General features: G+C 31.4%; 1 long non-coding RNA gene across 1 annotated transcript; it reads right to left on the bottom strand.

Annotated features, from left to right (window-relative positions):
• Nucleotides 1-1,498: 1,498 nt before the first annotated feature.
• LOC124887652 lies at nucleotides 1,499-3,011 on the bottom strand. The gene is made up of 2 exons (XR_007045482.1): nucleotides 2,709-3,011; nucleotides 1,499-2,094 (listed from the first exon to the last, which is right to left on the bottom strand). It is a non-coding gene; the product is annotated as an uncharacterized LOC124887652 (long non-coding RNA).
• Between the last annotated feature and the right edge of the window lie 9,157 nt (nucleotides 3,012-12,168).

The raw sequence follows: 12,168 nt of genomic DNA, 5'->3' as shown, positions 1-12,168 counted from the left end.
CCTCAATTCGAAGGTTTTAAAATTCAATAATACTTCAACGAAAGGATAGAAACCATGCCGAAGAACCTCGAATCGAACCTCAACAAAGGACTCACCAACTCCATACCAAATCAACTGCAAGAATCCCAAAATTTGACCCGAGCACGAATTCACGAAAGAAAACCCGCAACCCACCGCAAAGATCACAAAGCCCAAAAAATCGTACCTAATTAGCACACTTTGTTACTGTTTTTGGTCGTTTTTCGGTGGATGGTCGCTGGAATCGACACTGGAGGTCGAATTCAGTGGTTTCCCAACATTCTTCGGTCACTGTTGTAGCGTCGCTGGAGCTCCGGCGAGCTTAACAGTGGCGGCGTTGCTCTCCTCCGCCCTGAATCGTCTCTCGTTCGATCTCTCTCCTCTTTATCCCTCTCTCGCGATCTCTTTCAAGCCTCTCTCGCTCTGTACTGTGTGTGAATGTGCTTCAATGGAAAAGAAAAAAAATGGAGTTGTGGATGTCGTGTGTTTTTTTAACCAGAAGAAGAAAAATCCCTGAAGAAGATGAATATGTCTTCTCCTAAGAAACCATGAAAATTCTCTCTATATTGGTGTATATGAACTAAAAACAATGATGGAAACCCCCCCGCCCCCCTCCATCGAAAAAATGGAAAAAAAATCTTGTTGTTCAAAAATATGTGAAAAAGAAATATGGGGTAGGGTTGGTGGTGGGGTCACGTGGGTAGGGGTATGGGTAGAGGTGGGGTAGTGAGGTGGTTTGTTTTGATTGGGTAGGTTGTTATAATTTTGTTAGGAAGTTTATTATTTTGTTATTTTGTGGAGGGATAATTACACAGTTGAGGATACATGGTAAGATAAGGGTAAAAATGGATAAAAATATTTTCAGGAAGGAACAAAATTACGTGTCTACAATAAAAAAATTAGCCAAGACATTTTTTCTCAGTTTTGATTTATCTTAGACTTGTATATAATTGGATGATATGAAAAAATTGCAGGCATGGAAGCATTGGAAGAATGGGACACCATAGGAAATATTGGATCCTAATATTGATACTGAATCCTATTCAAGACAAGAGGTAAAGTTAAATTGTGTGACTTTATATTATCTGTTACCATATTGAATTGTGTGTTTATTGAAAGTATTTAATGAGCGTGATTGGCTGAATTTAGAGGTATCAAAAAAATGAGTTGAGTTAATAAATAGTTGAATCAGGCTAGAGCTAGTAATTAAATGGGACTTGAACTGTGATGGATTGGATCAAGATGAGCTAGATGATGGGTCAAATCCAATCGGGTGATTTACAGGAAAGGTCTTCAAAATGAGTGTATAGAACTTTTGGCCTATTTATTTCTTGTCTAAAACTTCAAGCTTAACAAGTTTTGTCCTACCGACAATATTTTTTACTTTTGATTTGAAGATTTGCCCATGGGGCAAACGAGAGTCAAAAGTTTAACATCACTCATTTCCAAGATCATTAGGCATAATTTTCTGAACCCAACCTATCTATAAGGTTTCTCATGTGTCAATTTGGGCATCATATTTAGCCCAAATCAGCATAACTTTTTAGATGGGCTTCATTTATATGGACAATTTGCTAGATTAATAAGTTGATTTACACGACTCTTATTAAGTCGTCATTTAGAGTTTGTCCCTTTTTAAAAAAAAGTTGCATAAATATAGCCGTTAGACTTAAGATCATGATTCAAAAGGTTCATAAGTTGCACGATAAAGGCAAACAGGGCATTTACTAAATAACTAACCCAAAAAAAGGAAAATCGTTGAAAAATTCACGAATTAATAATTACTATGCCGATTGAGCGAATAATATCTCATGGGTTAATTTTTCCGTCTTTAATGACCCTCGATTTCATTTAGAAGGTTAAACTGTTAGAGGGTACAAGCATGTTCTTATTATTTACTTACAAATAATTATGTCTTCAACAGATGATCCAATGTATCTACCTTGGTTTGCTATGTGTACAAGAAGATGTTGAACAAAGGCCCACAATTGCATCTGTTGTGCTAATGCTTAATAGCTATTCTGTGACTACCTATTCCTCAGCAACCTCCAACATATTTTTTCCTTAGTAGTAGAGCTGAAATGATGAAACAATTGGGCATAGAATCAGATAAATCAACTAGCAATAAATCTATTCCATTATCTGTCAATGAAGTATCCATTACTGAAATGTACCCAAAATAAGTAGCATGCCGAGTCTCGGGTTTGACAAGAGAGAGTTGCTCGGATTGTAAGCAACCCTCACTTTCAATGTGAAGGAGCAATAACAGGTGGAAGCTCCGAGGGAGGGGTATCAGGTTCGAGTTCTGAATTTGCTAGTAGCCTAATGTGTATATCGAACAACGAATAAGAAAATAAAAACAATAATATAAAATGTACACTTGTCTCCTTAACTAAATGTTCTATGTATTGGAGTGAGAATAATTTGCCTAATAAGAGGGTTTTTTGTTGTTGTTATTAATTGTTGAATAAGAAATGTATGATTGTCTCCTTGTTCTATCTATAAATAAGAAAATTTGTGCCACGAATTAATACAATGCATAAATTTCAAATGTAAATACAATTGTATACACGAATATACTTATTATTCGTTCAGATACGTGATGCAGATACATTGTATATGCTCAAAGGCAATTATTATGTATGCAAATACAATATATTTCACTATTTATTATTGGCAGCCTAACAGACCTGAAATTTAGAAGTCCAGGGTGTTTGGGAGGTTTGAACATACATATTGACGCCCAAAGTTTTACGGTTTCGCCTGAAAATCAAAGCACCCAACTATCTTCTTGGTTTCAAACATGTTTTTCTAAATCTTGAACCATATATATATACACACAAAACCATACCTAGTCTGCATCAGATTTAACAGGTGCCTGAGCACCACACAGTAAAAAAAGATTCACCCCTGATTATTATACACGTGGATGCAGTGTATTTTGTTACATGAGTATTGTATACACTAATAATTAAGCAAATTTTCATTATTCTTCACAAATCTGAACGCAAATAAGGTTATTTACGAAATTGCCCCTTGTAAATCACCCTTTAGCCTTTCCAACTTTAGTCAAAAAAAATTTGAGCCTTAATATTATTTACTTAATAGATAGGACCCAAAACCCAAAAGGATTAAGTAGACCCAAAACTCAAAAGAAGTAAAGTAATTAAAAAAGTGGGAGAAAGCCTAATTACTTCCAAAGGGTTGATATTTATGTTATTTATACTTACCTAATTGGCTAATTCATTCATCATATGTGGCCTAGAAATATTAAGAAAAATCACAAAAGTATTATCAATCCTCCAAAATTAGTTTTTTTAGAAAAAAAAAAAGAGAGAGAGAGAGAGAGAATCTTACTATAGAGAAAAGGACTTGTTCCTACTAAAGTTATAAAATCATGAATAGACAGTGAACTTCCAACTGTAAAACAATGATTTTAAGTTCATGTGTAAATAGTATTAAAAAAATATTTACACAATTAAGTTACTTATAAAATAATCATAACCACTTTTATCTATAAATCTTATTAATTGATTAAAAAAATAAAACTTACATGCTATAACTATAGGTTAGGTCACACATATATAAGTTAAATCTTAGTTTGTTGAATTCATAACATCAAGTTTAATTTAAAGAAAATTATCAAAAGAAAGTAGCTAAATGGATTTATTAATAACCATGCATTGATTAATTTGGAACAAAACAAAGGACAAATCTTAATTTTTCTTCTCTTATGACATAATTAGATTACCTCTAAATAGCTCTATTATTTTCATGCATAAATATAAAATATCTAGCTTAACCTCTTCGACATATGACATTGATAGAAAACAAATCATTTATTAAATAGAAAGTAAAAGTGGAGGAATCTTAAAGTCACATCTTAAATTTTAATTTCACTATTTTCATGATAAATTTTACTCTACTTTTCAAATGTCTAGTCAAGAAAAAATAAATAATTAACGTGTGGGTTAGAAGGCTAATATCAATTCATTTTTTTAATTCCAATTTTCCCTACCTAAAGCTATTGCTTTTATGTTATAATGTCCACCTCAAGTAACACGTAAAGATGTCATCTGCGTGAATTTTTTTATTTCAATTTTTGGTCCCAAGAAATTACAATATTATAGTCGAGCAGTAATTTTCATGTATGGTAAGTATGTCCACTTCTTTAAGAAGAAATGGGAAAATCGACAACGATATCACACAATATATTCATGAAGTAGAGCGGATGAAATGTAGGTTCGAATGTCTTAAAGTGATTAGAATGTGTTACGACTTACAAGACTTAAAAGATATATTCTATAGAGTGGTTGTTAGACTTACTAGAGTATGTTATATAAAAAAGTGGAGGGTTAGTCGAGAATTTGCGTGTTAACAGGGGCGGACCTGCATTCTTTTTTTGGGGTGCTCCAACACCCAGCAAATTCAACATGGAATAGGTATAATTACGTAGGAAATATACAAAAATAGGTATAAAAGCACCCTCTAAAACAAAAAGTGGCTGGGTGCACTACATTTAGATTGATTTTAAGGTTCTCCACTGGAAGGGGCATCTCGGGTTCGAACCTCGTTGAGACAATTTTTTACTTTTTTAACTTTTTAATTGTTTAAACACCCACAATCCTTAAATCATGGGTCCGTCACTGTGTGTTAAAAAATGAAGATAGTAAAAATAAGGATGTTTAAATGGATATGCGGTCATATTGGTAAAATTAGGAGCAAACATACAGGGGCTTGATGGAAATAGCTGGTGTGGTGGATAAAATGCACGAAGCGAGATTGAGATAATGATTCCGGCATGTGAAGAGACGAAGCGCAGATGCCCTGATGAGAAACGAGTTGTTGGTGGTGAAAGGTTTGAGGTGAGATCAAAGTAGAGCGAGGATATGACCCTAAGTAAGAGAGCGTGACGATTGAAGATTAAGGTAGACGATTAATAGACAGTTATTATATGTTCTCTCTCTATAGCAGTAGAACAAACAGAGTTATAATCTGCAATATCTGTATGTTCCCTTTACCAGTTATACATATTATCCCAACATTCTCCTATGCTTCGATTTTATTACTAACTAATGATACTTCTTTTTACTTTATCATATATATTTTTATATGTTAGTACTTTTCATTTTTCTTTCTTCAATATTTTCGTTATACCGTTTTATTTTTACATTTCTTTTCAACCATTTTCTAATAAACAATTTTCTTGAACCGATGGTTTATAAGAAACAGTTTTTTTATCCCATAAAAATAAATAAATTCTATGTATATTTCACTCTTTTTAGATCCCAATTATGAAACTATACTGGATATTTTATTGCTGGTAAGTTTGCCACTTGGCTAAAAATTAATGACTTTGTATTGACAAGCTAGCAAATGCAGCAGTGATGTAGTACTGTTTTTTTTAGACTGTCAAATTATTAAACAATATTTTAATTCCAAATAATAAAAGAGTACAACCTACTGATAGTACAATTACAAACAGATATTTCAATAGAAATAAAGTCGATCCCATTGATTTCAAGACCATGAGATCTCTGCATTTATTATGGGCCAAAGTTGCAACAATTATTTATTCTACTATTTTAAACTTCAAAAAAAATGTTTGATTCAACACATAAGAGGGAAAAACACGTAAATATTTCTTTTTTCTTACTTTGAAGTTCAAGTTCGAGTGTTAAATATGAAGTCAGACTTTGTTAGGAACGCTTTAGTCCCAATATGAAATTTCTCGACATAAATTCAATACAAATACCAAGTATCCAAGAAAAATAAACACACATATGCACTCCCTCCGTTTCATTTTACTCGTTTCAAATTGGGATGACACAGCTATTAAGAAAAATTAAAATTTCTCCGTCCCAAATTATGTGTCATCATTTCCTTTTTAGTCCGTTCCAAAATAAGTGTCGTCTTTCCTTATTAGGTAACTTTTTAAAGACATAATTATCCTTTTTACCCTTATTGATCCCACTTAATTAAAAAAAAGATATTAAAACATTTTTTGATAAAGGATAATTTGGTAAACTTTATCCGGTCTTCCCTTTTTTCTTAAATTCCGTGCCCGGTCAAATGGCGACACATAAAATGGAACGGAGGGAGTAAAGAACATGGCTAGTTTGTTATAGTACCCTTATTAAATGATGTTTATATTTTAATTTAAAAAAAAAAAAGTAATTAATGTAAAGGATAAAATATAAAAGAAAATTGTCTTGTCTTGATAAGTAAAAAAAGACAAGTAAAATGGGACACCAGATTAGAAAATTTGGAATGGGTAAAATGGGACGGAGGGAGTATGTTTTACATGAGTGCTTTATATGTTTTCCTTTGGATTAAGCATTTGATTTGGACCCATTAACATGTAGTGGTGACATAAAAAGTAGCTAATTTAATATCAAATTAAAGCTTAATAATTCTCTCTTAGCCGTCCCAAAATCCAAAAATAGTATTCATAAAAAGAAGATAAAAAGGACAAAATTCTCCTAACCCACAACTTAATTGGATAATCTTTTCCTATTAATTAAAAATATATACATAATATACTTAAGCATTTCCAAAAGAGGTAACAAGTCAGCTTAAAATCTTTTAAGTCTAGTGAATTGTACAAAAGATCTATATTCAACAACTCAATAATTCTGAATTACATTTAAATCTTCTAGTTTCTAGTGACTCTGTTTGCTAGTTACGAATTCAAAATTTTGAAGATATGCGATTTAAGAGTAATTCTAAAATATATATTTAATTTCATTTTAACTGTTTTTTTAGCATGTGAATGTAAGGTTGAACCTCAAAAATTAATTTTTTCCAACCCACTAAGCGACTAATTAATTCGCGAAACCCATAGTGAATTTGCCATTGATGTGAAAGAAGACCATGAATTACAAAATACTTACAAACACAAAATACTATACATACCGAACTACTCACAAGCTATTCGTTTGAAATGACAAATATCATAAATCTCAAAATTCATGACTTTCTAATCGCTATCAACAAATTCTGAATTAAGACATCATACGCTACGTCTTAGAATAATAAAATTTTAAAACATACATTTAAATCCATCTTTCTTTAGCACGTGTACGTTAGGTTGAAAACCTCAAAATATTAATTCTCTCAAACCATCTAAGCCACTAATCCTCAAGGCTTAAACATTAAATTTGACATTGATGTGAAGAAAAGACCCTCGAATATTAAAAATCTTACCAACAATTTCTTTTTAAAAAAAAAAAAAAAAAAAAAAATCTAAAAATTCCTTTAGTAGGCCTTAAATCTAAATCTTCAAAACTAATAAAAGGGCCTTTAAATACAATGGGCCACAAATTATTTATCTTTAAAAACCCAAAAATGGACATGAACACCGACAATATGTAAGGGCAAAATAGTCACTTGACATCCATGATGTGAAAAGAATAAGACAGACAATCTTCCATTTGGAGAGCTGTCTTTGTTTTTCCAAATAAGAAGTCTTGTGACCTAAGTTTAATGTCACGCGTTTCACGCGCCAAGAAAGGGACGTGGGACTTTTTTTTGGGGGGTGGGGTGGATGGTGGGGGATTAGCGAAGGCAGAAATTTCGTTAAGGTATTCAAAATTCAAGAAAAATAATTTCAACAACATACGCAGTATATTTCCATATGAGTAGGGTTTGGTGAAGGTAAGTATACACTGTTCATACTACTATCTTAGAGGTGTTTTCAATAGGTCTTCGATTCAAAACAGATATTAAAAATAATTTATGACTATATATTTTGTATAATTTATTTTTTTTTATTATAATGTTTTGATGAAAAATGTTCGATTGATCATCCTAAGCTATGTATGTCCATTTGGGGATGGTAGGGGGAGGGGGGAGGGGCCCTTACGTAACGTAGAAAACAGGCGGCAAAGTTGTGGCTATTTAGTCATAGACAGGACAATGACAGCTTGTTTCCCGGCTTTATGAAGACATAGGCTAATTTGGAAACTAAATTTTATTACTACCGTTTTTTCCGAAAATAAAAATGACAATGAAATCGTAACCGCTATTGTTGGGATTTGTACTAGGTAAATTTCGGTTTAATAACAGCCTGTAAATCGTATAAGATGGATAAATTAGTAACTGTCATTATTGAGATTTGCACGAGGTAAATTTTGTTTTAACAATATAGCCTGTAAATCATATAAAATGCGTAAATTATATTAGGCAAGTTTCATACAATATAAGATCGGTCGAAAAAGAATGCAATAGCTTTTACGCTCGAGACACTCCATTTGTGTGACTCTATCAGTCTAACTCAACCAACTCGGTCAATCTTATGAGTTAAACTTCATGAATTTGTGTTCAATATTATTTGGAACATGAGACCCATGGGTCACGGCTTAAATGTGGTTTACACATATAGGATATTTGTGTTGAACTTACCCGATTCAAAATTTTATTATTTATATTTTTACTATTTTTAGTATGTTTTTATCCCCCACCCCAAAAAATAAAAGATTTTCGTTAAAATTTTGAGTTTGAATATATTAGTAACATTAACACTGTATTCGAAACTCACCTTCTGGCTTTTTGCAGTATAGATTCAGAATTTAACATTTATGAATTTGAGTTTGAGAATCAGTCACAAATTATTTGATTTTCTCACTTCGAATGTAATATCTATATTTATTGGTAAAACTATCAACATATATACATAATTTGCGTTAAATTATTGAGTTCAGGCGAATATATAACATGGCATATGTCTACAGTATGCTGGTGACGTTATTGGCTCCATTTCTGTTTTTTTTTTTTAATTATTTCTCACTCGATATTCAGTATTCATATTGAAGTCTGGTTAAATTTAGATTCGCATCAGAAAGTTCCACTTTCCTAATAGAGGCGACTTTGTGTCGAAGAAGACTCAAATACATGAACTTTGATTAAGAATGGACGAATACTTATTACTCCACTGTAACCCTCGATGGTTTTTTACTCCATTTCTATTCGTGTATTTTTTATCGTGACTTATGATTGGTTCATTTTTTTTAATCTTGATATATGGCTTAAGCCAGGCCGTTTAAGAGAAATTAATTAAAGTAGGTGACACTATGATTAATCCAACTTCATTACCCTATTTAGGGATTTGTCCCCTTTACCAAACCATTTGCACGTAGTCAAGTCGTACATGTCCTTTGTGTTTATGGTTGCATCTAACATTTAAGGCAATGACAACTCAATATTATTTAGGTTTTATAATATAATAATTAATCTCTTGCAAATGTATAGTAGTTACTTATAAGTAAGTAGAGCTTGTTATACCAACAACACATTGGTGGCGTAATGGACAGGAGCTGCCCCAACCTACTCAGAGGTCGAGGGTTTGACTCTGGGTATGGATAAACACTCTGTTGGAAGCTCTCCCCCAAATGGGGCCCGACGCAGGGCGAATTCGGATATAGTTGGACTCCTAAAAAATAGATACCGGACACCAAGTGGTTTAAAAAAAAAAAAAAGTAGAGCTTGTTATAAATGATTATTATAATGAGTGTATTTATTAGGGTTTAATTTATAATATTTTTATAAGAGGTAATGCATGGATCATGCTCCAAACTCATCAAGGGATTGTGCAATTTCTAAACACTTCCAAGAGAAATTTATGTTTTGTGTACTAACAATTAAGTTCACAATTATTCACCAGCATGACTCTAATATTTAACAATCTATAATTGACACTAGTGCATATTATAAGTGTATGCATTAAGTATATACTAGCTAAAATTTATACAAAACAAAAATAATAAAATTAGAATGTATTTGTTTAGTTTTACTAAAAAGGAATTTTACTATCTTTCGAGGGAAAATCTTTCTAGCCCATCAGAATAGGAGTAAAGTATGTGTATATCTCGACCTCTTCGGACCTCATATATGTGGAAGTTTACTGGGTATGTTGTCATTATTTTCTTCTAGGGGTGGTTTGATAGAGTGTCTTGTAAAATATAATGCGTGCATTAATTAATGCGTATTACTAGTATCTTGTTTGGTATGTTTTTTTACTTATGTATAACTAATGTAAACATTAGTTATACATTCTATTGTGTATTAAAGTGTGTATTAATAATACACTTCATTTCCTATGTATTAGTAATACAAAGACTTTAAACACATGCATTAACTTATTAAATGACCTTAATATCCCTCTCAAAATATTTCACCATTTCTTTTCCCGCCATTTTAATTTTTAATAGTGAATCTTTTCAAAACATTTCTCAATTGTTTTTCCACACCATTTTAATTTACAACAATGAATAGTTGATTTAAATAACTATAACATATTTTTGCTTTGCTTCAAGGGTCTTTAAAAAGATTTAAAAAAAAATTAAGACTATTTCTTAATTTTATGTCTTATATTTTATTTTTGTTTCGACTATATTAATCCGTCGGTATAATATTTTTGCGTAAAGACGAAGGTGTTGCAATTAATCCTAAACCTCTATAGACTAGTTCAACAATACTAATTATGTTTGAGATGGCAAAATAACTTTGTTGCGAAAAAGTGTACAAAATCAAAGAAGGGTATTTTTGTCAACAAACATTTCTTTTATAGAAATTATGTAAGATGTATTATTTCTTATACATCAAACCAAACAATGTATAAGAAATAATACATGCATAACTAATACAAGTATTACTAATGCAAGCATTACTAATACACTATATTCTGCATTGTTCTTATACACTCTACCAAACGATCCCATAGTGTATTTTATTGAGTGATGTGTAGGTAAAATAAAAGAGGGCTGCTTACTTAATTAGCCATGTAAATTTTTACTTTATTGATGAAAATCCGAGCGCTTCCTCATTTTCGTTTCCTATCTTTTTTTTTTATAATTGTAGTATCTGGACTAGGTTGCATGTACCTTGGTTAAATTCATGAAATACCTACCAACTGTCATCAGCAACAGGTGTTAGATAACTCTGTTCACTAAGACTAGAACAGATTAGAAGAATGCATCTAATGTTTGTCTCTGCTGGAAATGAACTTAAGACGTCATGGTGTTCATCCCTTTCCTACCTTAAGGACAATACAATGAAATAAAGCTCCTTCTATAAATGGAGTTTGGGAAGAATCTAAGCACAAGAGTCTATTTACGCAGTCTTACCTCAGATTTCTACAAGATGTTATTTTCACAGCTTGAACTACCGACTTTCAAGTCAGATGATATTAATTTTATCAATTACTTTCTCCGTCCCAAATTATTCGTCCCTAATTGAAACGGTACATTGATTAAGAAAAATAATTAATAACATGACTAGTTTACCATAGTACCCATGGTAAATGATATTTACATTTTAATTAGAAGAAAAAATCATTAATGCAAAGGGTTAAACATGAAAAAAATATTTTATCTCTTCTTGATTAATGAAAAAAAATAAAAAATCAAATTAGAAAATTTGAAACGGAGGAATTACTCGAATACTCTGGATAATTAACAATAATGATGGCAAGAGTTCCTTTTATAACTTTCATGCCTACTTGGCATAACCGACACTCCATAAACTCCCAAAATGGTCTATTTCTTGCTTATAATAGTGATGCATTTTTTGTTCCACTTACTAAATATTCTTTATTTGTATCACTCGTGAACTTCCCACTTCTCCAAGCCACTTAAACAGTATGTTTAAATAAATAATTATTATCAGAAATAAATTGGGATAATTGTTATTATACTTTCAAATCTGACAAGGTTGTTCTGCAAAAAAAAATAAAAAAAAATTAGAGTTTACATTATCAATTAAAGATATTATCTAAAAAGTACAGCAATTTTTTAAAGTTGGGTGCAAATTAAATCAATTGAAGTTTCTAATTGAAATTCATTGAAAGTAAATACGAGTTGGAGTAGTATTTTTCGTTTTGTAAGAAACATTTTTGCATTTATGAATACTAGTCATCTTCTTAATTTATTTGATCTAATTCATTATAAACATAAAGTGATGGACGCAAATATGCAATGTCATAGAGAATTGAGACAATAATACAAATTTTTATCTTATTACAAGCCGATGCAAACAGACCAAAAAAGAAAAATTTTAAATTTATGAATTTTTACAATAAATTTATTGCCGTTTTTTTTTTTTTACTTCATGTCAAATACAACTCTAACTAAGTTGATTTGGCATGAGAATTTC

This window comes from Capsicum annuum, chromosome 10 (assembly GCF_002878395.1).
Source record: "Capsicum annuum cultivar UCD-10X-F1 chromosome 10, UCD10Xv1.1, whole genome shotgun sequence".
NCBI lineage: Eukaryota > Viridiplantae > Streptophyta > Magnoliopsida > Solanales > Solanaceae > Capsicum > Capsicum annuum.
The sequence above is the reverse complement of the archived record's forward strand: the minus strand, read 5'-3'. Positions and strand labels throughout refer to the sequence as shown.